Genomic DNA, 24,702 nt, shown 5'->3' with positions numbered 1-24,702 from the left:
TGTAAAAGAGAGAAAAACAACAACAACAAAACAAACAATTGAAATTTACTTTCACACCCTTCCAATGTTCTTAATGTGACTCTCAACAAATTCAAAAGTATTTATGCCACCTCACATTTTTCATTATGACTGCAATGAGAATAGCATTGGTCCCTTTAGGAAATACTGAGCCTAGAAATTGGTAGCAGAGTCTGTCTCGAAGTTGTAGAGAGTCGTGAAAAGTATTGCTGCGTCCCCACTGCTAGTCAGGTTTGTCTAAATTCTCCAGGCACTTTCTCATAAATAGAGTGAAATGACACTTAGTTTAAACTAGGTAATCCTGTCCAGTAACTTTAACAGCAAGGGTTAGTTACTTGAATAAGTTAAAGACTATTTTAGATGGAGATTAAAATTAAGTTCTTCATTCTAACTGTATATAAGTTGTATATACTTTGGAGCTGGTTAATGTTGGCATATGATATTTTTGTATTAATTTGAAAGGTTGTTTTATATATAATAAAGTTTATTAAAATATATACTTTAAAAAATAAAAGTTGAGGAATGAAATGATATTCCCAAAACAACTCTGTGATCAAAACTGAAAATTACCTAGTTACCAGTAACAAGGCTGTGGATGGTGGCACACGGGTGGGACCTCTGAGCAAATGGCCTGTGTGCATAGGCATGCACTAGAGCTAGGTGTTTCAAATGACCAATGAGGGCACACATGGAGCAGGGTTCTAATGTGACACTGGATTCCAGGAGGCCTCTGAAAACCCTGATGGTTCTCAGCATCTCATAGGACCAGCGGTTCAGTCCAGGTAGCGAGCAATTATTGCTAGAATACCACATCTGGCACAACTTGGTCCTGGAACCCTGTCTGGGGTGCTGATGAAATGAAGACAGGAATGGCATACCAACTCAAGAATGTAAAAGCTGGAATCCAGGAGTCACGTTCAGCCATGAAGCCTGATGGACACGCACTAGCTAGGCAACAACTTGGAACCTCGGTGCTTTCTTTATGTACAGCATAAGGGGAAAGAGTTAGCCGGTCTTGGTGGGATGTGCCTTTAGACAAGTAGTCTCGGGCTGTAAATATCTCGGAGGAGGAAGTGGCGGTTGCTTGTTTTTGTACCTGCTCGCTGGTCAATCATTTGTAAACACTTGTACTTCAACCAAAGGATGGTTTGCCAATTCCTATGGGTCTGAAACAATGGGGTCCTTGGCATGGCTGTGCCCTTGTCAGCAATACACGTTCACTCAGGGATTCGTCAGCTCCCCACACTAGAGGAACCATAGAGCCTTATGGGAAGGGATTTAGCTGAAGTATGTGGACGTGGGCAAACTCTGCTGCTCAGGATGAATGAGTCACCCCCAGAGGGGAGGGGCACCCCCCGAGGTTATCAGAGAGTTTTTATTAGTCGTATTCCTTCTGGCTTTAGTTGCATCCAGAGCCCAGGGCCAGATCCCCAGGGGAAGCATCCGATGGAAAGCTGAACTCATATTCTGAGGCTGTAAGACACAGACAAGATGGGCATGGCTCTGTGGGCTTAGCTCAGCCTAAAGGCAGTTGGTGCTGCACTAATTACACAAACCAGACACCTGGGAACCCCATAGCTGCTACTATACGATTCACAGGGAAGGACCATTGCCACCTGGTTCTATGGGGGTTACAACAGTGTGACACCAAAGCAAATAACCCCCAGAAAGGGAAGGGCAGAGGCTCCTTTGGAGCTGGAAAGATACTCCATGTAGTTACCCAACTCTGGGGACTCTCTCCTTTACTCTGGAATCCTGGGAGGGATTGGAGCCTCCCATAGTTCATAGGACCTGATTGGACAGACATTCTTTGGTTGAATCTCTAGATTCTGCTGCTTCCCAGTTTCCCAAGCCTCCCAAGGCTGCCGTGGCCTGGGAAACACAGGTTCTGTGTGGAAGTGCCTTCCTCCAGAAAGCCCAGATCTTGCTGTCTTCTCCACCCACTCCTACCCCACTCATGCTCCAAGAGTAATAACGCTTAATGAGTCCCCATGGGAGCACAGGAGTCAGGGCAGATGCCAACCACACCCAAAGATGCTTTTACTTCAACTGCTGAAGCCAGTCAGGGAGAGACAGCATCCATCAAGAGGTACAACTTAAGGTAAAGTGCTCCTTCCAACCTCGGTGTTATAATGAGCAACCTACTCAGGACATCCTAGCAAGGTCTCTTGTAAGACACGAAACAATTAAAATGTTGGTAATAAATATATTCCTGTTTCTACCTTTGTCAAAATAAAACCCCACTCCCTCTGCAGCAGTCCTTCAGGCCAGATAGATCTCTATGTATACACACACACACACACACACACACACACACACACACACACACACACTCACACACACCATAAAGAAGAGAATTATCTGAAGTGGCCAAGGTCACCGAGTGGCACTTCCAGCAATCCTCTAGGGTCCTATTCGCATCCTAGTGCCTCTGCCAGAGGTGACAGAGTAAGCAATAGCTATAAAAACTTGAAGTGCCACTGTTAGTGTCTCCTGGGCACCCGATTGCTTCAAAATCTATTTCAAACAAGCAGAGCTCCCACGAGAAGGAGTTTGAAGGAGCCTTACTGAGTCAGACACCCAGCTTGAATCATAAGCTTTCCTCATGGGATTCCCACAGAGACTGCAGATCTTTTCTCTAACTTTGAGTTCTGAAAAATTGGAATCTTAACACTCAGTGTAAAGAACTCAGAAGATGGGTAGAGCTAAGTTCAGCAAGGGCTCAGGCATATGGAAGCCCTCGAAACATTATGCCTATACTGCACACTGAGCATGTGTCTCCTCTAATAAAATGTAACAGGGACCACGGGGGTCGTAGGCAACACAAGAAATCAGGGAGATCAACATATTTCTTTTAAAGATTTATCTATGTATTTTATGTATGTGAGTATACCATCAGTCTTCAGACACACCAGAAGAGGGCATCGGATCCCATTACAGATGGTTGTGAGCCACCATGTGGTTGCTGGGAATTGAACTCAGGACCTCTGGAAGAGCAGTCAGTGTCCGTAACTACTGAGTGATCTCTCCAGCCCCAGAGATCAACATATTTTGAATTTGCCCAGTAGAGTCATCCTGTCCCCTTCCTGTGCTGTAAACTCAATACCTTTTGTTCCCTTCTGAATTCAGGGATGAGTCGTTGGTTTTTCCTGAAGTGACCAAGAGCGGATGTCAAAGGCCTGTTTGCTGAAGGAAATTCCTAGGAGTGGCTACTGCTCAACCTTTGGAATCCTCCTTTTTGGGTTTTATCAGCAATGCTGATGTTCTAAAGCCAGGATCTGGGGTTCTTGCTTTTCTCTCTCTCGGTTCCCTGTTAAGGCTACTTTCAAGTGTTTGCTACTATTTATGCCAGTTCTCCACCTAAGCCTGGAGCTGGGCAGGGTTAGAAAGGAACAGGGATGGACGTCTGCCCTGGGTTGGCCTGATCTCTCTCAGGACTCAACCGGGTTATGACACTAGGACCACTCCTCTTTCCGGAGATGTTTCTTGGTCACTCCAGCCTCTTCATTCCCTCAAAGGAGAAATGTTTGTTTCTGCTTAAAATAGAGGCAATTCTAAAGTGTTTGCATTACCTGTCCCACCTTGGTTGTCCTCTGACCTCTATTTGAATGCCACGGTATACACATACATATATGCATGCTTTGATACCATTTGGCCCATGAGCAGCATTGGAAGTGAGTATTATTTGATGCCCCTATTTCCATTCCTCTATAATTACTAATAACACACTTGACTGAGATTAGAATGTAGATCCTACTCAATGCTCCTCTCTCTCATGACTCTAAAATGATAAAAAGAGATCTTGATGGACAAATCCACTAGAACACATTTTTTTTTGTTGTTTTTTTGGTTTTTTGGTTTGTTTTTTTTTTTTTTTTTTTTGTCTTCCCAAGGTCTGCATAGTGGTTAAGATGTACTATAAGTACTTGGCTATGGTTTACTGAGCATGTCAGCATATGATTGGATACTTACTGTTAGCAGCAGGCAATAATGACTTTACTCAATGAGAAGCGGCTACCTCCATTTTGACAAGCAGGGGCCACATCCATAATGTCGCAAACCTTTGCTTAGGCGTGAGGGAGGCCCCAGCTAATTTTGCAGAAGGAGTTAGGCACCAGATGAGCCCTGAGCATGATTACAATCTCATCTTAGGAGACAGTAAGAATAAAAGGCCTGAGTTAGGACAGGAATGGATTTGTGCCTGTAGCTCTGCCATGAACCAATGATGAGAAGCAGGAGTAGTCCAGCAGGCAGGCCTGGAGCAGTGCTTTGCAGTTACATGTGCATTGTGGGTAAGCAGTGCATTGTGGGTAAGCAGTGCAAATTCAAACAGAAACTGGGCAAAGGTACTAAACATCAGAGAGGAAGCAGAGACACCACAAAAGCAAGCAGAGAGAATGCTGACTGTGTATGAAGGAAAGGGAGTTAATAGATGGTTGCAAGATCAGGAAATGAAAGAAAATTCTTACCAACGAATTCCATTCATTCACGCGCTACACAAAGACAAGTTAGACTCCCCTCCCTGCCCCCGATCATGGTGGAGCCTCCTTTCTCTGCTCAACACCTTAACCACGGCTTTAGAAAACCATGTTTAGAAAAAAGTAACCACTTTAGACAGTGTTTCTCCAGCAACAGACATCTGCTGTTGAGTGTTCAATTACCCGCACAGAGGGGTTCAGGAAAAGGTCTAGAAACCCAAGGAAGCATTGAACAAAGCAAGGATCAGACCATCTCTGGTTACTGACAGCTGTGGATCCTGCAGCTTCACACCATTGTGTAACAGTACAACTCCTTCCTAAATCCATCCGGTCACACAGGTTTATCAAATCTCACCCACAAGACGCACACGCCGTCCTGACTCCACAGACCTGTGTCCAATGGCAGACAAAGTGAAATGTGACCATCTCTGTCCTTTATTACAAATAAGACACCTGCACACTTTCAGGAAAATAAAATGATACCTCAACTAGCGTAACTAATTATATACTCATATGTATGTAACTAGGTTCTGCACTAATCAGCTCCCTAACAGAACTGAGTCGTCTTATCCCCTAAATATTTTTTGATAGACATACACATTCATAACATCTTTGTGTAGCATCAGCTAGGTTGGTTAAAACTTTACTTTTATTACAACCAATTTAGAAAAATATATTCTAATGTCACATATCTTTGTTAGCAGTGCCGCGCAAAATTTTAGGAGTATGCAAGCAATCTGGGAAAGAGCCACCAGTCACCTTTTGTACATGAGCAGTAAGATTTTATTGGAGTTCAAGTATGTTTTAAAAGCAGAAGGCAACCTTCGGTTCCCTCTGAAGTAATTATATCATCAGCCTGCTGTCGTTGTGTTTTCATTATGGTGCCATATCACAGATCTGATTTTTTTCTTCCTTAATGTCAGTTATTTTGTCAAATCAGCAAGAAATGTTCTTCCTCCCCACCCCAACGAAACTCATGTGCTTCACTCTTCTCTACTAACTGTACCATATGAATGAATTCATTTTTGACCTTTTTAAAAGATTTATTTATTTATTACTTGTAAGTACACCTGTCTTAGTCAGGGTTTCTATTCCTGAACAAAACGTCATGACCAAGAAGCAAGTTGGGGAGGAAAGGGTTTATTCGGCTTACACTTCCATACTGCTGTTCATCACCAAAGGAAGTCAGGACTGGAACTCAAGTAGGTCAGGAAGCAGGAGCTGATGCAGAGGCCATGGAGGGCTGTTCTTTACTGGCTTGCCTCCTCTGGCTTGCTCAGCCTGCTTTCTTATAGAACCAAGACTACCAGGGATGGCACCACCCACAAGGGGATCTCCCTCCTTGATCACTAATTGAGAAAATGCCTTACAGCTGGATCTCGTGGAGGCACTTCCCCGACTGAAGCTCCTTTCTCTGTGATAACTCCAGCCTGTGTCAAGTTGACACAAAACTAGCCAGTACAATTGACCCCTTGTCAACTTGACACACAAACACATCACTAGTAAGCCTCAACCCTTAGTTTCTTATTCATCCCCAAGATCTAAACAACTTTAAAAGTCCCACAGTCTTTACATATTAAAAGTTCAATCCTTTTAAAATATACAGTATCTTTTAAAATTCAAAGTACTTTAAAGCTCAAAGTCTCTTAACTGTGGGCTTCCCTAAAAAACTTACTTCAAGAGGGAAATATATCAGGGCACAGTCACAATCAAAAGCAAAATCAAACTCCAACCATCCAATGTCTGGGATCCAACTCACAATCTTCTGGGTTCCTCCAAGGGCTTGGGTCACTTCTCCATCCCTGCCCTTTGTAGCACACGGCTTGTTTCTAGGCTCCAGCTGCCTGTACTCCACTGCTGCTGCCGTTCTTGGTGGTCATCTCATGGTACTGGCATCTCCAAAATGCTGCTGTCTTCCACTGTAACTTGGCTTCAACAATAGCCTCTCATAGGCTCTCTTCATAGTGCCAAGCCTCAACTCCTTTGCATGACCCCTTCAGTCCTGGGCCATCAATTGCAACTGAGGTTGCATCTTCATCAATGGCCTTCCATGGCCTCTCACAGTGCCAAGCCTTAGCTGCTCTTCATGACCCCTTCATGCCTTCACAACCAGTGCCACCTGGGTAACTCTTACATATTACTAAGTCCAGCCACAGCACAAGGTACAACCTTGGCTATCTCTGGAACACAGCCTCTGTGCTCTCAGAAAACACTTCCCAGAAAATGTCACCTCAATGATGCTGGTCTCTTCTTAATCACCGCTAATTTCTTAGGTCCAGCTAACCAGCAACAATAGTCCCAGTAATGCAAAGGTTTCACTTTAATAGTTCTGGTATCTTGTTAATCACAGCTGATTCTTCAGCCCCAGCTAACCAGAACTACAAAATCTTCACAATCAAAACAGCAATGGCCCTGAAAACAGTCTTTAATTTTCCCTCTGGTATCTTGTTAATCACAGCTGATTCTTCAGCCCCAGCTAACCAGAACCACAGAATCTTCCCAATCAAAATATCAACGGCCCTGAAAAGAGTCTTTAATCTATCCTCTGAAATTTCACAAGCCAGGCCTCCATTTTCTGCATTATTCTCAACATTATCTTCCAAGCTCCTACACAACATCACACAGAGCTCTTAACACCGAATGGATCTTCTGGCCCAAAGTCCCAAAGTCCTTCCACAATCCTCCCCAAAACATGATCAGGTTGTCACAGGAATACCCCACTATGCTGGTACCTATTTGTCTTAGTCAGGGTTTCTATTCCTGGACAAAATATCATGACCAAGAAGCAAGTTGGGGAGGAAAGGGTTTATTCAGCTTACACTTCCATACTGCCGTTCATCACCAAAGGAAGTCAGGACTGGAACTCAAGAAGGTCAGAAAGCAGGAGCTGATGCAGAGGCCATGGAGAAATGTTCTTTACTGGCTTGCTTCCCCTGGCTTGCTCAGCCTGCTTTCTTATAGAACCAAGACTACCAGCCCAGAGATGGTCCCATCCACTAGGGGCCTTTCCCCCTTGATCACTAATTGAGAAAATGCCTTACAGCTGGATCTTGTAGAGGCATTTCCCCAACTGAAGCTCCTTTCTCTGTGATAACTCCAGCCTGTGTCAAGTTGACACAAAACTAGCCAGTACAACACCCTAGCTATTTTTTCAGACATACCAGAAGAAGGCATCAAATCTCATTACTGATGGTTGTGAGCCACCATGTGGCTGCTGGGATTGGAACTCAGGATCTTTGGAAGAGCAGTCAGTACTCTTAACTCACTGAGTCATCTCTCCAGCCCTATTTATGATATTTTATTACCAGGATAACTAGGACATATTTTATTACCCACCTTTGTCTCATGTTCCCTGTTTTATTAAATTATTTATTAATTTATTAAAATTTTATGTTTATGTATAAGTATGTGTCTGTGTCCATGTGTGTATGTGTATGCCCATGTGTGTTTGGGTGTATAGGTATGTGTATGCCATGTGTTTGAATAGAGGTCAGAAGACACCCGAAGTGGATCTATCCTTTCACCATGCAGGTTCTGGGGAGCTAGCCTATGTCATCATGATTAGCAGCAAGCATGTTTCCCCACTTAGCCATGTCGCTGGTGTGCTTCGTTTTACATCTGAATATCTTATGCTTCTTTAATACGCAGACTTAAATGTAATAAAAGGAGATATCTTTTTTATGTGTTCGAATCAGAAATCTTTATTTCTCTCTTCTATTGAAATGGTCAGAGGTGACGGGGAGATTACACTTTGGTGCAACCTTTGAAGTCGGAGAGTGAAGAGACTGGGTCTGCTTTGCATCATCTCTGTCACACAGCTTCCATGGCTGTGCTAAGTAGGTGGGTCAGATCGCAACATCAAGACAATACAAAATCCAAGTCAAGATATTTACACATACACACATACATACATACATACACACATACATACATACATACACACATACATACACACATACACACATACATACACACATACACACATACATACATACATACATACACACATACATACATACATACACATACATACATACACACATACACACATACATACACACATACATACATACATACATACACACATACACACATACACACATACATACACACATACATACATACATACACACATACACACATACACACATACATACACACATACACACATACATACATACACACACATACATACATACACACACACATACATACATACATACACACATACATACAATCATACATACACACATACATACATACATGCATACATACACACATACAATCATACATACACACATACATACATACATGCATACATACACACATACAATCATACATACACACATACATACATACATACATGCATACATACACACATACATACATACACACATACATACATACATACACACATACATACACACATATAATCATACATACACACATACATACATACATACACACATACAATCACACATACACACATACATACATACATACATACATACATACATACACACATACATCTTATAAATATTCTACAAGGGAGAGAAAAACACAGCTTTTACAAACTATCAAGGCAAGCAGCATCCTTGAGAAGGGTGGGTCTAACCTCCCCTCAGGCAGCGCCACAGAATAAGCTTACGTATTCCGTATTCCATAAGCTAATTAGTGGTCTTCAGAATAAGATCTTTGCCTTCCCTGTTTTAAATGGCTGGTTGTCATGACCTCTGACTGCAAAGGTTTAGTTTAGTGACAGGCTGTAACAAAACAGATTTGTCTCACGTGGGCAAGGACAGTCCCTCGAATGCTTTCCCTTTTGCAGGATAAAGCAAGGTATCTTATATAATACATGTCTCCATCTATAAAAACCAAATACAACGCCAACTCAACTTTTTAGCTAGCTCCCTAAAGTGATTATGGCCACCTATGGCATTGCCAATCAGCAAAAGATGGCTGGTGGCAGAAAGGATGCTTCAGTGAAGAGTCACTGTCATTAAGTGACTTCACGGTTACCATCAACTTATTTTCATGAATTTGTGGGCGTGCAAATGATCTTAGTTTATAAAATGGAAAAATCTCTCCCTTTTCCCATCCCCTTCCCCTCTCTGTATTTCCTGTATAAATTAGTCCCAAATCAAGTCATTGGGACCAGCAAGGCTGGTGTCAATTGAGTAGGGTAATAAAAATATGGCGAGGGTGGCCATGGGGTGAGGGACTAGACTAGAGAAATGGCAGTCTGAGAAAGAGGTAAGATGGGACATGTTCATAATGGTTGCTCAGAGCATGAGCATCAAAGACCAAGAAAGACTGGGGTGAAAAGCCAATACATGGCTCAGTGCACTTAGGACAGGTTAAGGCAGTGCCTATGGGATGGGGATAGAAGCTGGACACAGAGAGAAGGAAGACTGCGTACATGGAGGGGAAATTGAGCCAATGGCTAAAGGAACTGCAATTTTGGTAGTTAGGAGTCTGACTGTCTCGGAATGAACGGAATTATGATATAGCAAGGAGACGATCTGCGCTACGCAGTGTTGAATTAAAGTACGGGGATTTCATGTGTAGGAGATAAAATGCAGGATAAAATGTACACGAGCACATATTCTTTTCCCTTTCCTGGGACCAGCAGCATCCTGAAAGGAGTGATGCATATATTGCCAAGATCTTGGTCCCTCAGTACCATCTTAGGTTTGATCGAAGTTTAACATAACTAGTAAGACCAAGTTTGATGGTTTGTATATGGATGGCCCAGGCCTATTAGCAGGCGTAGCCCTGTTGGAGTAGGTGTGTCACTGTGGGTGTGGGCTATAAGACCCTCATCCTAGCTGCCTGGAAGCCAATATTCTGATAGCAGCCTTCAGATGAAGATGTAGAACTCTCAGCTCCTCCTGTACTATGCCTGCCTGGATGCTGCCATGTTCCCACCTTGATGGGACTGAACCTCTGAACCTGTCATGTAAGCCAGCTCCGATTAAATGTTGTCCTTATAAGAGTTGCCTTGGTCATGGTATCTGCTCACAGCAGTAAACCCTAACTAAGACACCGATGAAAGCCTGAGAGGATGTGATGAACAAAACACAACCTCTTGAATCCTATTAAAAACTGATCAGCTGCGTTTAACCACGAGGAAAGCCGAGACGGGCTCGAACTCAAGGGAATTTTATAAAAGACTTGGTTTGTAGTTTTCAAAAGACTGAAGTCATGAACATCTGGGAAACACTGAGAGACAGATCCAGTGTGGAGAGATCAAAACATGCCCCCTTCCCGAAACCATCACCTTTTGGAAGGCTCCTAACCAGGAAGTTTGACAGAGTTCAGCTAGCATCTCTGGAATTCCTGCCAGCAGCTCACCTCCTCTCCCAGCTTTCTGTTGCTTTCAGATTAACTTTAAGACATGTCCAGAGTCACAGAGTGCGAACCAGATGAAGCAGGCACATAAACTCAGCACCTACGTGGCCAGGCACATAAACTCAAAGGCTCTGCTTCAGGTCTGATGTGATGCACACCTGTAATCCCAGCATGGGGGAAGTGCAGGCTTCAGGGTCAGAGTTAAGGCATCCTCTGCTGCATAGCAAATTCCAGGCCAACCTAGGCCACAATCGACTGTGACTCGATACAAAACAAGTAAATAAGTGAGTCAATGAACCTGTTTCTGCCTAAGGTCCACCTACAGAGCATCCACTCCTGGGAGAAGAGATACCAATTACACCCATATGTTTTTGCTGCATATGCTGGGGAAATACATTTACAGCAACATGCTCTAGTGATGTTTTTTCCCATTCCAGGAGCCATGCTGTGGGCTGAGCTCACACAGCTTCCAGTTCCAATGATGGCGTCCGCTCAGCATCTTTGCAGTAATATTTACAGCGTGTCTTGGGTACCAAGAGACTTCTGCCATTCCCTACTCAGCAAATGGTTTCTATTGTTTGGTATTTCTACAATCACCTTGAAGATACCTTGAGTTTCCTTGCTACCTGCGTTTTTAAGCCCAGGAGTTATTTCTCCTGACTGGTAATATAACCTCACCTATCTTCAGTTAGTGATCACAAATTCAGACTGTTTGCCAGATGCAGATAGAAAAAATCATAGTGGAATAAACCCCGGGTATCTCCAAATAGACACTGCTTAGGAGAGTACAATGAAATATCATCGGCTGAAGACACTGGGCAGCCTTTGGAACAAGGAGAAATGATGTTCACATAACAAGGTATGACAATATATTATCAAAACAGGAATCACTACATTTAGAGTTGTGTGAGTGAATCTGAAAGGATCTGGTCTGAGTGGCTAATGTGTACAGAGTGCCGGGAGGTTAGTGGAGGGCAGCATAGCAAGCATTCTGATTGGCATACCCAGCAGGTTAATTTTTTTCTATTGCTGTTGTTGTCTCTTTAGACTGAAGTCATGTTTACAAAGGATCCTCAAGGTCATGTGAAGCCACTGAAGTGTGACATGACTGGAGATAAAGGGAACTGAAAGAAAGCTACTTCAGCATCTAGGCAGCATTAGGTCTGGACAAGTCAGGAGCTGCCAGTAGGTTTGCCAAGGGTTTTCCAGACTAAATAATCAGGTTCCCTGTCCTATTGAATATGCCAATTGATATGAGGAAACAACTAATGTCTAGGTTAAAGTTTGGAAAGACGATATCGATCATGAGATCCTATTGGCTGACTTCACAGCCACCATCATAGTCCATATAGTGCGTTTGCTGGTTGCCCCCCAGTAGATCATCTTACAGGTAACAAAGCCACAAACAAGCCAGAAATGACAATGACACTGACCAACCTCTTTTGCAACACTAGCAGAAATCTTGCTTCAGACAATTAAGAATGTCTCATTTGAACAGAGGCTGGTAAAGATATAAGGGAAAGGAATAATATATATATAATATTATATATAATATATATAATATTATATATTTAGTATATATATTATTATATATTATATTATATTATATTATATTATATATTATATATATAATATATATATATAATATGAGTACACTGTAGCTGTCTTCAGACTCCAGAATTGAGCATCGGATCCCATTACAGATGGTTTTGAGCCACTGTGTGGCTGCTGAGAATTAAACTCAGGACCTCTGGAAGAGCAGTCAGTACTCTTAACCACTGAGCCATCTCTCCAGCCTGGGAAGGAATTCCTACTCACTGCTGCTGAGATATGAACTGGTGTGGCCATTGTGGAAATCGGTGTGATGACTTCTCACAGAATGTCTTGGTTACTGTTGCTACGATGAAACACCATGACCAAAAACAAGTTGAGGAGCAAAGGGCTTATTTGGCTTATGCTTCCACGTGATTGGAGATTGTTGCCTGCTCCCCTGCTCTCCCTCTCTCTGGTGTTTTCATGTGTTCGTGAATTGTATAAAACATTTGCTCAGGCATCTCTCTTTGCCTCTTTTGTCAAAGTCCGCATGATGCTCCTCACTTGTTCTCCTAAAGCATGGTCCAGCCATATCATAGCTACGCTCTTCTCCTTCATCCCTATTCCAAGCATCCTACTATCATCCATGTCAACAATATAAAATAAAACTCTCCTCACAGTGTCCTCTATCCCTAAAATGTTTCTCCATTGGGTGGGGGGGAGTAAACAAAATACCACTGAGATGTTTTCAACTCTACTATCAAACTCCATTGCTTTGATAGTAAGCAAAATGGGTTATTTTACAGATCGACCATTCAGTAAACAGTCCAGCCCTTGATGAGTTAGCTCAGATTACAAAAGATATAGAGCAGGACTTCAGCTTCCTTCTACTTTTGCTTATTATTTTGAGTCCATGGCCAGGCAAAAGTAAGGAGGTTGGAGGGGGGGGGTGGTGGGAAGTCACCCATGGAAAAGGAATTGTCACCAAGGAGAGGCTGTGCATCTGTGTGTGGCATCAGTGTGGACTTAGTACATGGCTCTTCCATGCTGGAGAGTTAGTGATGAGCAAGAGTGGAAATTTCCTCACAGGAGATTGGGGAGAGCGGAAGCTTTAGCTAGCTTTGGGGTTCCCAATCCTTAAAGCAACAGGCTTTGGTTCAAAAAGAAAAACAAGGGACTAGAGAGGTGACTACATGGTTAAGAGCACTGGCTGCTCTTCCAGAGGACCCAGCACCCACATAGCGGCTCACAATCATCTGTAACTCCAGTCCCAGATGACGGGTTTGATGCCCCTGTCTAGCTTTTGCAGGTGGTATGCACATGTGTACCAAATATCCATACACATAAGAATATATAAAATTTCCAGAAAAAGAGAAGACAAACCACATAGACAGTACTTCAGTGCTCTCCATTCTAAACAAAGATGTGGGTGACTGGGGCACACTGTGTGCTCCACCTGAAGGGACTAGAACTCCTTCCCATGATTTCTGGAAGGAAACAGGGCAGAGCTGAAGCACATTATGATGAGGATCACTTAGTATGTTTGAAAGAATATATATAAAAAAAAACATAAGCAATTGAAGAGAATACATTGTAATGTCTAGACTGCAGGGCTTGAAGAAGGGCATTGGTAGCAAAAGTTGAAGAATACTCCAAGATAGAAAAAAGACAGATGATAAAGTTATTTTAGTTCATTTCAGTTGCTATAACAAAGCAGCACAGACCACATAGATTAGAGACAACAGTAGCTTGATTTTAGGTTTCTGTAGACTGACACATAATCAAGATGCCAGCTGATGCGGTGTCTATTGAAGGCAAATTTCCTGATTCATAGATGGTTCCTTTTGAGTCTTCACATGGTGGAAAGGATTTAGAAGGACTCCGCAGGACCCATTTTATGAGGTCATTAATCCAAACTCTGAGGTCAAAGTCTCGAGGTCTATCCACTTTCCTCGATGGTCTATCCTCCTGATCAATACTCCAGACACTGAGATTTGTAACAGATGAGCATTCAGACCACAGCAGAGGGAGTTATCTGCCCCTGATAACCTCTGCTTGGCTTCTGTGCTTCTCTCTACATAATTTTTTCTCCTTTCTTTGCAAACGCTTAGCGCAATCCCTAAATAGTCTTTCTAATTTTCTATCCTCAATAAACAAGCAAACAGAGATGGAAACGAACAGTCAGCAGGTTTTTATTAAACAACTTGAATCAGCATGATCAAAAGATTAAGGAAATTGGTTATTTCCTAGTGTTATGAACTTTTGATTTCTGAAGGTTTCAAGCAGAGATGGGCAAACAGCCCTGACAAACGTTGCAGTCAGAACCAAAGCACTGGATACAAGCAAGTGAGCTCACTACGCTACCATTCAACAGTGCTGAGTATTTATATACGGACAGATGAACCTTCATAGGGAACCAAAAAGAACAAGCAGGAGACAGAGCTGAGAAGAAATGGGGTCCTCCTGGGGTAATACAGAAAGAGCAAGCAAGAGAGAGGATTCAAAGTAAGTGGCAATATTGACAATCGAAATTGTTCAGTTTGCTTTATGTTCCAAGTCACACTTTGAAACCACCTTAGGCCACGTTTGCACTGAAGCCTTACACTGAATAGAATTTTCAGTCTATTCTGGTGACCAATCCCATGTGACTAAATTATTACATGAAGCATGAGAATTCAGACTTTTGGCTTTCTATCAGCTGAAACTGGTAAGGACAATTCTCAACAGCCATTGTACTCAAGTGTGGCACAGAGTAGAAATCGTTAGTGGGGGTATTTTTCTTAAGAGTAATCTGTTTGGTGGCTGATAATAATTCATGTACCACCTTTTCTCCCACGAGTGAAGGATGCATGTTGATTGTTGTAAATAACTGGCTAAATGCCAACGAGGGAAAAAAAGAGGAACACAGACAAAAGAGGTGCTCTGCTCATTGTGAAAGACAAAATTGTTGAGGTCTGCTAATTATATTAATTAACTGAAATGAATAATGTATCAGGAAAGGAGGCTGATTGATATCAGCAGTAATGAATTTAAATCACATAACAAGCTTTTCAAGACGCGTGTCAGATTTCACAGGCACCCCTTCAGCCACAGACTTCTCTGGAGCTATCCATTTCCAGTCCATAATGGGAAAGCAAGTGTGGGCGGACAGGTAACTTGCGACAGGTCACGCACCAAATGGCTGGTGGGATCTGACCTCAACAAAAAAGTTCAACTACTGTCCTGTATAATCCTTCAAGTGTCAATTTGTATCTCAAGCTATTTTCACAGAGGATTGCATCATGCCGTTGGAAAAATGTCAAGCAATAGCTAAAACAGGAGTGATGCAAATACGACTTCAAGGTGACTGACTGACTGACTGACTGACTGACTGAATGAATGAATGAATGACAGAGACAGTTCCTGGTGGAAAGGCCCGTTGAGGTCAGGCTGAAAACCCTTGGCTCAATTTCTTACTTGTCACGAGTGGTGTGAAGCACAAGTATGTGTGTAATGGCCATAGATGCCCCCAACCTGTTTCATACATCCATGTTTAACATTACAACAAAGGACCCACATGGTTTTATTGGGATATGTGTCAAAGCCTGCATCGCTAGAATCCTTCAAGGAACCACTGATCCGTTTCCATGGAACAAATGGTTGGACTCTAGAACAAGGAGATGAGTCACTTTGAAGAATGCTGGGGTTTGGACAAGAATGGCCCTCACTGGCTCACTGTTTGAATACTTGGCCCCCAATTGGTAGAAATGGTTGGGAAGGATTAGAAGGTGTGGCTTATTGGAGGAGATGTACCACTGGGAGTAGGCTTTGAGGTTTCAAAAGGGTTACATCACCTCTACTGTCTCTCTGCTTTGTGGTTGTGGATCAAGGTGTGAACTGTAAGCTGTACTTTGTTCCACCATCATAGTCTCCAGCCCTCTGAAACCGTGAGCCAGATTAAATGCTTTCCTTTAAAAGCCACCTTTAGTCCTGGTGTTTTACCACAGCAATATAAAAAAAGAAAATAAGACAAATAGTACACTAGTACGCAACTGCCAGTGAGCAACAGAGGCCAAGAGTTTCGAGGAAACAAGCCACAGAGAGCATTATCTAGGGAAAAGATGGGCCCGTGATCTCCGTGGATAGGCCAGAAAGACAGAGCTTCCCAGTGTCTGAAGTTCGTTAAAGTATACATGCCACAGCCATAGAAAGGAGAGAGGGCGTTCCAGGTATCTCTTTTATTTGAAGACGATAGGTATGTTGTAGCAGCAAAGAGTATATTCAACACAGTGAGTGCATGTTGATTGAAGAGTAATTTGAACTGGGAAGACTAGAAAGCATAGCGTAAAACAGATACAACAAACAAACAAACAAAATGCCATAGGTAGGATAAGAAATTTAGAGGAGGGGCCTGGAGAGATGGCTCAGCGGTTAAGAGCACTGGCTTCTCTTCCAGAAGTCCTGAGTTCAATTCCCAGCAACCACATGGTGGCTCACAATCATCTGTAATGGGATCTGATGCCCTCTTCTGGTGTGTCTGAAGACAGCACAGTATACTCATATACATAAAACAAATAGATAAATCTAAACAACAACAACAAAAAGAATTTGGAGGATTTGAAAGAACAGGAAAACCTTGCTCTTTGTTTGTTCTATGGGTTGTTTGTTTTTGTTTTGTGTGTGTGTGTGTTTCTGATCTTTTAAGACTGTGTTAACTGTCCCCTAGCCCTTACTCGGCACATGGAGTCTGTAATCACTGTTTCTTAAGTTGGGTGATTTTCCCCATTACTTTCAAATTTTCTGAGAGCAGGAGCCTGGTCAGTCATGTTAACCTTCCTCACTAACTAACTGTCCAAGGCTCTGGCGTTGGAGCTGGAGAGCTGGCTCAGCAGTTAAGAGCACATGCTGCTCTTATAAAGGACATGAGTTCTCACAATTGCCTGCCACTCCAGGGACTCCAACACTCTCTTCTCACCTCCTTAGGCTCCAGCTCACATGCCACACACACACACACACACACACACACAAAACTAAATCTTTAATAAAAATGATTCATCTTAAAGGCTCTGGCTACTGTGAGCATTTAATAGATTTCTTAAATAAATGAGTTGAATCAATGGTGATTGGGAGGCCACTGCTGGTCTCTGACTTGAGAAAACATACGACTTAAAAGTGTCATGTGTCAGGAAGTATAGAACACCCTAACAATAGGATCGAACCCCCTCTTTGCCTGTAACGTTAACAGGTGCTGGGCAGGACGATGCCCCGCCTGGACCCAAGCCACTTGTGTCTGTGCTTTGCTTTTAAGTGACTGTGAAATCTAAAGGAGCAAGAGAAAGCCACCAACTGCACTCCTCTAATCCCCTCCTGCATGAGGAAGTTCATTATCTTAAAACCAGCAGTCAGGATACCGAGTATCAGAGGAGCATTGGGTTTTCATGAATCTGCGTAAAGCACACAGCTAATACATCCCAAATCCCCAAATGTCTGTCTGAGGGCTGTGCTTGGCATGCCTTTGTGTGACTCTTTAGGAAGATTCTTTTCTCGGGATGATTTTTAAGGATGTATGCAGGAAGGAGATCTGCTGAGCCTGGACAGTATTATCTCCAGGAGGGGTTTGTTGAGGGTCCCTGCAAAGGCAGTTACCACATAAACAAAGAGAAGGAGATGATGGCTTTGAGAGATTTCATAAGGAACAATTGTTCTGACACTGCTTTACCCGCAGAAGACAGGCCCCAGACTAAGAAGCTTTCCACTTTTGCACATCCTTATAAGTCTGAGTCAAGATGAGTACTGCTTAGCCCAGTACTCTTACCCAACAATGACTATTATAGCTATGGAGATTTGCATTGATTTGTATTCAACCAGGGTTGTAAAATGAAGACTCCACTTGAAGAGAAAGAAGAGTGGGAGGTAGAACAGGAGATTGCAGAGTGTGCTGAAGTGACAGTGAGAGAGACATAGGGCGTTTGTTAGCTGCGTCCAGATAGGTATTTATCTGTTCTTGCTTAGTCGTAGAATTCTGAGTTTCAGCCAGGCACATTCTTATGTAACTAGGAACTACGGTCCCCCGTGTTGTGAGATGCTATTCCGTGGGAGACATGAACAACCATGTGCTCACCCTAGACCGGGAACCAATGAGAGACCACCATAAGTTTTCCACCAAAGCACAAGTTGGTGGGAAAAAAAAGAGTTTATTGTGGTTATATACTGAAGTATGGGTGCTACTTCTAAGAGTGGAAAAACCTCCAAGACAGCAGTATCACCGAAGCCCTCCCCAACACGGTCTACAAATCATAGATTCTGGAACCCTAGAGCACACTGCACAGTCTGAAGGCTTGGCCTCTCCCAGATAATCTGAGCCTCTTCCATGCAGTTTGGCTGATAGCTACCTCTTCCAGGTGGCTTGCTGGCATGATCCTTCTCTAGGCAGCCCAGCTTGTTTGAGAGAGTGTCTCTCAACAGTGCTTATATACACCTGTAGGAGTGTAGGCCTAGTGAATCTTCATGGAGCTTTTGTGTTGTTTACCCCATGGCTTGAGAAGCCTCCCTGTAGCCTCCCAGCGATGGGTTGTGAAGAGATTTTGGCTTTTGTCTTGGTTTTCTTTCTTTCACTTTGATGCTTAGAGAGAAGCCATGATGGGATGGGATGTGTTTCATCTTCCTCTACAGTGGTTCTCAAGCTTAACACTGCGACCCTTTAATACAGTAGTGCCTCATATTACGGTGACCCCTCCAACCATAGTTATTTTTGTTGCTACTTCATAACTATAATTTGCTACTGTTTAAAATTGTAATGTAAATGTCTAATATGCAGGATATCTGATATGGGAACCCTGTGGAAGAATTATTTGACCCCCAAAGGGGTCACGACCCACAGGCTGAGAAGCACTTCTTTAGAACATCATATAGCTTTGCAAGCTTTCCTCCAAGATGGAGCTCTTTGTCTTGGAGGAGAACTCGAAGGAGCACTCAGACTCCCTGGCAGTATACGAAGCCATGCTTTGGTTGATGAAATCTTGTGACTGGCAGAGATTGGCAGGTTGGTCCCCGGTGAACACTCCCTCTCGCTCTTCATCTTCCTGGACACTTCTCCTCCTCCTCCTCCTCTTCTTCTTCCTCCTCTTCCTCCTCCCCCTACTCCTCCTCCCCCTCCTTCTGCCTGGGTTGAACTTAGGAACTCACTTCCACTGAATACAATAAACAAGAATGAGAAGGTAGCACTCTCAACAATGAGTTGTGAAGAGATTTTCTTTCTTTCACCTGATGCTTAGAGAGAAGCCATGATGTGATCAATTCCGTGGAGAAATCTATGTTGCAGGACAATACTTGCCTTTACCCAGAAGCCAGCAAGGAACAGAAGCTTTCCCCCAACTCTGTAAATGAGTTCAGAGCCTGGGAAGGTGAGCCTTTGAATGACGAGAGACCATGGAAGCTCTAATTGCAGCAGTGAGAGAAACATTGAACTGTGAGTATCCAGCCAAATTTTATGTAGTTTGTTGACTGACAAGAAACGGGGTGGGATGATAAATGTTTGTTGTTTTAATCTACTATCTTTTGGTATAATTCATGATACGACAAAAGGCGACTAACACAGATACAAAAGAATTTCCACAAGGCACCTCTAGAAGGTCTGCTGTTTACTAAAGGAAGGTAATATAGACATGCCCCCATACTACCTAGAGCATAGCTGTGCTGGATCGATATTCACCAGACATCTTGGATCATGAGGTTAAGGATGCATGACACTGTGAGTGGGAGAATCTTGGGCTCCTGAGGACCTGTCTCTTCTTGGTTATGGTTGGCTCTCAGTACCTAACTTCAACTTCCCTGGTAAAATAACTCCAACTTGTGTTCTATATGCTAGTGTATTAAACCAAACTGGTACAGGTAGACAGTGAAGGACCAGAGACTCTGATAGTGATGAGTATGAATCAGCTGGCAAGGGAGTGAATCGTTGAGAGTGGGACTCTCAGAGGATGAGCAGTATATGTAGGAATATTCATGATAAAGAGGATAAAGAGAAGAGCTCCATGATAAAATGTCTCCATTATAAAGCAGAGTCTCCAACTGCTGTTGTCAAAGGAACTCTGTAGAAAACTCTCTTAGTAACATTAAGATACCCCCACCCCACTTCCCTAGGCAGACTTTTATGGTAGCCCTTCCTTTGCATACAGTGAAATACTGGTATTTTAACAGTAAAGAACAACTTAAATTCAGTGTGCTAATTTTGCATCTCCCTCAATTCTATTCTACTGGGTATTTGTTGATCATCTTCTCTACTCTTGGCATTAGATTCCACCATCTGACCATCATTATCGTGGGGGGTTATTTTTCCTTTAGGTGTTGAGAGTGGTGAATACTTAGACACATAATGGATGTCAAATTATAATTTCTAAAGAAGAAAAATGGCTTCTGACTATTAATAAATCCATTGAAGTTTAACTTTAACCTTCAGTCCTATCAGGTTTGCGAAACTAATCGAACACCACATGGGACTAGCCTTGAATTAACTACCTGATAATTCTGTCTGCCAAGAGGCAAGGAAACGGGTGAAGGAGAAATGATCCCTCGAGAAGCTATGGGCAAGAATGTGTTGGAGATGTAAAATAAGCTACAACTTTAGCAGAGTAGAATGGTGTCTGATGTCTTCTGCATGACAAGAGTGAGCATAGAAGGTGCTCAAAGAGGAGAAAGTCAAACACATTTTCAGCCATGATTACATTTTTATATATGATACTTTAAAACCGTTCAAAATGGGCATTCACTGTAGGGGAGTACAGGAAATAATCTAGAGATAACACTACTAACGTGCTGGCGTACAACGTTCTGGTTTTTATGTGTGTGTTACGATTCTCTTCTTAATTTGTCTCATAAAATTTACATAAAATTTGATATCCTTTCCTCCTCCGTGGATGACATATTGTAAGCATGTTCTTGTTTTACCAGATGAACCTGTCAAGACATAACTTAATGTTTACATGACACTCTATTAAATGAAAATACTAATAGTTAATTTTCATCAGCACCCTGTGCCAGACGCTACAGACTCAGAACATTATTGTAGCACCATGGTTAAAGCTTAGAACAAGCTCGGCATGATGTTCTCTTAGGAATCACTCAAGCTTGGAAAGGTAAGAAATGGAAAGCTCAGATTGGAATGTGTAACTGGAGTCTGTAGTCTTAACTACTATGTCATTGAATTTCTCTTATTGCAGGAGTTTATCAAAATGCATTCTATCGCTCTCCTCTTGTTATTTACAGCTGGCTTTGTCGGCCAGGATTGCTTGCAGAGGACACAGTAATTCCTAGTGCTTGCAGAATTAAGGTATTTTCTTGGAGTTCCCAGTATGCATTATTATAACCAATGTACTTAGGATTATGGCAAACCCCTGTCACCTGCCCCTTGACGGTGCTTTGCAGTTGCTGTAGGCAGCATTGCTGTTATCCTGCGTCAGGCCCTCTCCATCTTTACTACTTGAAAGGTGGTAGAGGCCTTGGTTTCCAGATTCAGCTTCTTCGAGGCCATAAGGAGAGGTCTCTTCTCATCAGAGCCCTGCTTGTTGTCATGGTTGCTGACAAGTGATCTGGGACTGCTAGTTGTGAGGGACTTGGGGACTGGAATACTAACAAGAAGTTTGAGCTTTTAGGAATTTTCAGTTTAAAATCTATCTGAGCATTACTTTAATATACAGTTTGAAGTGAGAATCTGACTTGGTGTTAATATCCTGTATGAGTAATAACTTATTTATCTAAATTTTTTAGATTGTATCTTTTTCATTTTCTCAAGCTAAATTTTGTGCTTATGTGCATTCATGTTTGAATATGTCATACACGTGTGTACACATGCATGTACACAACATGCACACACATGCAGGCACACATGCATGCACATATGTACACATATGTACACACAAGCACACATATATACATGCACACATATGCATGTACACACATGCATACACACATGCACACACATGCATACACACATGCACACACATGTGCATGCACATATGCATGTACACATGCACACACAAACATACATATACACATGCATATACATATCCATGCACACACATGCAGGCACACATGCAGGCACATATATACACACATGTACACATAAGCACACACATATACATGCACACATATGCATGTACACACATGCATACACACATGCACACACAAGCATACACATACACATGCACACATATGTGCATGCACATATGCATGTACACATGCACACACAAACATACATGTACATATGCACATACATATACATGCACACACATACATGCACATACATATATGCACACATATACATGCACACACATGCATGCACACATGCACACAAACATACACATGTACATACACATAGAATCTATTTCTGAACATTCTACCATCAGTCCTCTCCACTGATCAGTCTTGTGCCACTCACTCTCCAGCTGTTTTCAATATTAGTTTTGAAATACATTTTAATATCAGGTCATAGCGTTTCAAACCACACGGGTGAAAGGGATTCATTACCTCTCATCTTCAAATTCACTCTTTATTGAGTACTTGGGGAAAACTTGGGTCTTTTGAATATTTTCCTTTACCATTTTCGTGTGTTGTTTGATTGTTGCTGTTTGTTTTGGCGAGTGTTTGTGTTTTGAGGCAGGGTTTCTCTGTCTAGCTCTGACTCTCCTGGAACTTGCTCTGTAGACCAGACTGGCCTTGAACTCAGGGATGTGCCTGATTCTGCCTCCTGAGTGCTGGGATAAAGGCACGAGCCACCACCACCCAGCTTCTTACCGTTTTGTGGGTGGAGAATGCTACAGACATTGTAAAGGTTCTCCGGCTCCTTGTTTGTGCGACACGTGATCGTCAGCAGCTCTCACAAGCACAGGGTTTTGCCCAGCAGCCTAGAATTCTGATCTCAAGTACTTTCTACTGGTGCCCCACCACAGTGATTGCTCCAAAGTGGACCATAATTACGTTTCAGTGGCATCTGTGATCTAGCCTTGGAAAAGGTGAGAGTGAGCTCTTTCTGCTAGGAGACTCCATCTGTGGATTATTGCCTGTGATGTTTTCTTCATCTTCTCTTTCTTGCTACTTTTTACTGGGTAACCCCTTTCTTTTCTAATCTGTGTTTATGATTAATAAGTCTTAACCCTAAAATATTCTTGTTGAATTTATTATTTGGTCTCAGTCTTCTGAATGAATCCTGGATGACACAATGTTTGCAAAAATTTCATAAAATCTTCTATTTACCTTTTCAAATAAATTTTAGAATTTGTGAATGCCAAGAAAAAATATTAATTTTTTTAGTTTTATTTCTTAGAATCACACTAATTCCTCACATTTCATCACAACCTTTGTAATTGCATTAGAAGCTTTGTGTTCTTTAGGAGAAAAAATAATGTTCATTTTTCTTTCTATAGGCACTACCTATTTCTTGTTAATGCTTAGCCAGTTTGCTGACCACTGTTATGAATGATACCTCTTTCCACAGCACTTTCTGATTCAGAAGTAAAGGGTGATATATCCATTTATGTACAGAGACCTGGCCTTTTTATGAACTTTACAGAACCTGGATAAATCCAAATGTTAAAGAAACCATTTCTGGCCCAATATTGAGATGCAGGATCCAGGCACTGGGTCTATATAAGCTATGAGTGCAAGACATAAGTTCTTGTCTTTGTTCTAGTGACTATGTCTGCATAGCAAATTACACCAACATTGAGGGTCAGAACTCATCACATTTATGGGTCTGAATTTTGAGAATGACACAGCATTGCTCCAGTCCTTGGAGTTGGGGTTCAGCTGGAAGACTCAAAGTTTACAGCCTGGGGTCATCTAAAAAATCCTATAACTCATGCTCAGAAGTGTGTAATGGCTCTAGCTCGCATTCGCTCTTTTTGCCTGTATCTTCCTCTACAGCTAAGCTTCTTGGTGTTCGTTGAAGTTACCTCAAGGGTTGCTACTTTTCTAATGAGATTCTATGCCACCCAAAAGCCAGATGAAACTGTGTTCAGTTTATAATTAGCTTTGAAAGTCAAATAAAATCACCTCTTCTGTATTTCAGTGATTTAAGAGTTCAAGAGTGTATCTTTCTTCAAGAAGGGAGAAAATAGACTATATGTTTTGGGGGCGTATCAAAGCCCTTGATGAACATATGGGATCAAAATATTGCTGTCTTATGGGACACAATGAAAGCAGTGCTAAGAGAAAGTTCACAGTTAAGTGCCTTCCTAAAGAAATTGGAAGGGTCTCATACTAACAACTTAACAGCAACCTGAAAACTCTAGAACAAAAATAAGCAAACACACTCAAGAGGAGTAGATAAAAAAAATAATCAAAGGGG

General features: G+C 42.2%; 2 long non-coding RNA genes across 2 annotated transcripts; both read left to right on the top strand.

Annotated features, from left to right (window-relative positions):
• Window positions 1-11,303: 11,303 nt before the first annotated feature.
• Window positions 11,304-20,927, top strand: LOC147002777 (uncharacterized). Its single transcript, XR_015048470.1, has 4 exons — window positions 11,304-11,706; window positions 19,177-19,401; window positions 19,634-19,827; window positions 20,818-20,927. It is a non-coding gene; the product is annotated as an uncharacterized LOC147002777 (long non-coding RNA).
• Window positions 20,928-21,194: 267 nt separating this feature from the next.
• Window positions 21,195-24,351, top strand: LOC147002776 (uncharacterized). The gene is made up of 3 exons (XR_015048567.1): window positions 21,195-21,687; window positions 23,061-23,368; window positions 23,851-24,351. It is a non-coding gene; the product is annotated as an uncharacterized LOC147002776 (long non-coding RNA).
• The last annotated feature ends 351 nt before the right edge of the window (window positions 24,352-24,702 follow it).

Source organism: Mus caroli, unplaced genomic scaffold (assembly GCF_978045245.1).
Source record: "Mus caroli unplaced genomic scaffold, Mus_caroli_1 scaffold_9, whole genome shotgun sequence".
NCBI lineage: Eukaryota > Metazoa > Chordata > Mammalia > Rodentia > Muridae > Mus > Mus caroli.
This window is presented reverse-complemented; position numbering and strand designations above follow the sequence as displayed.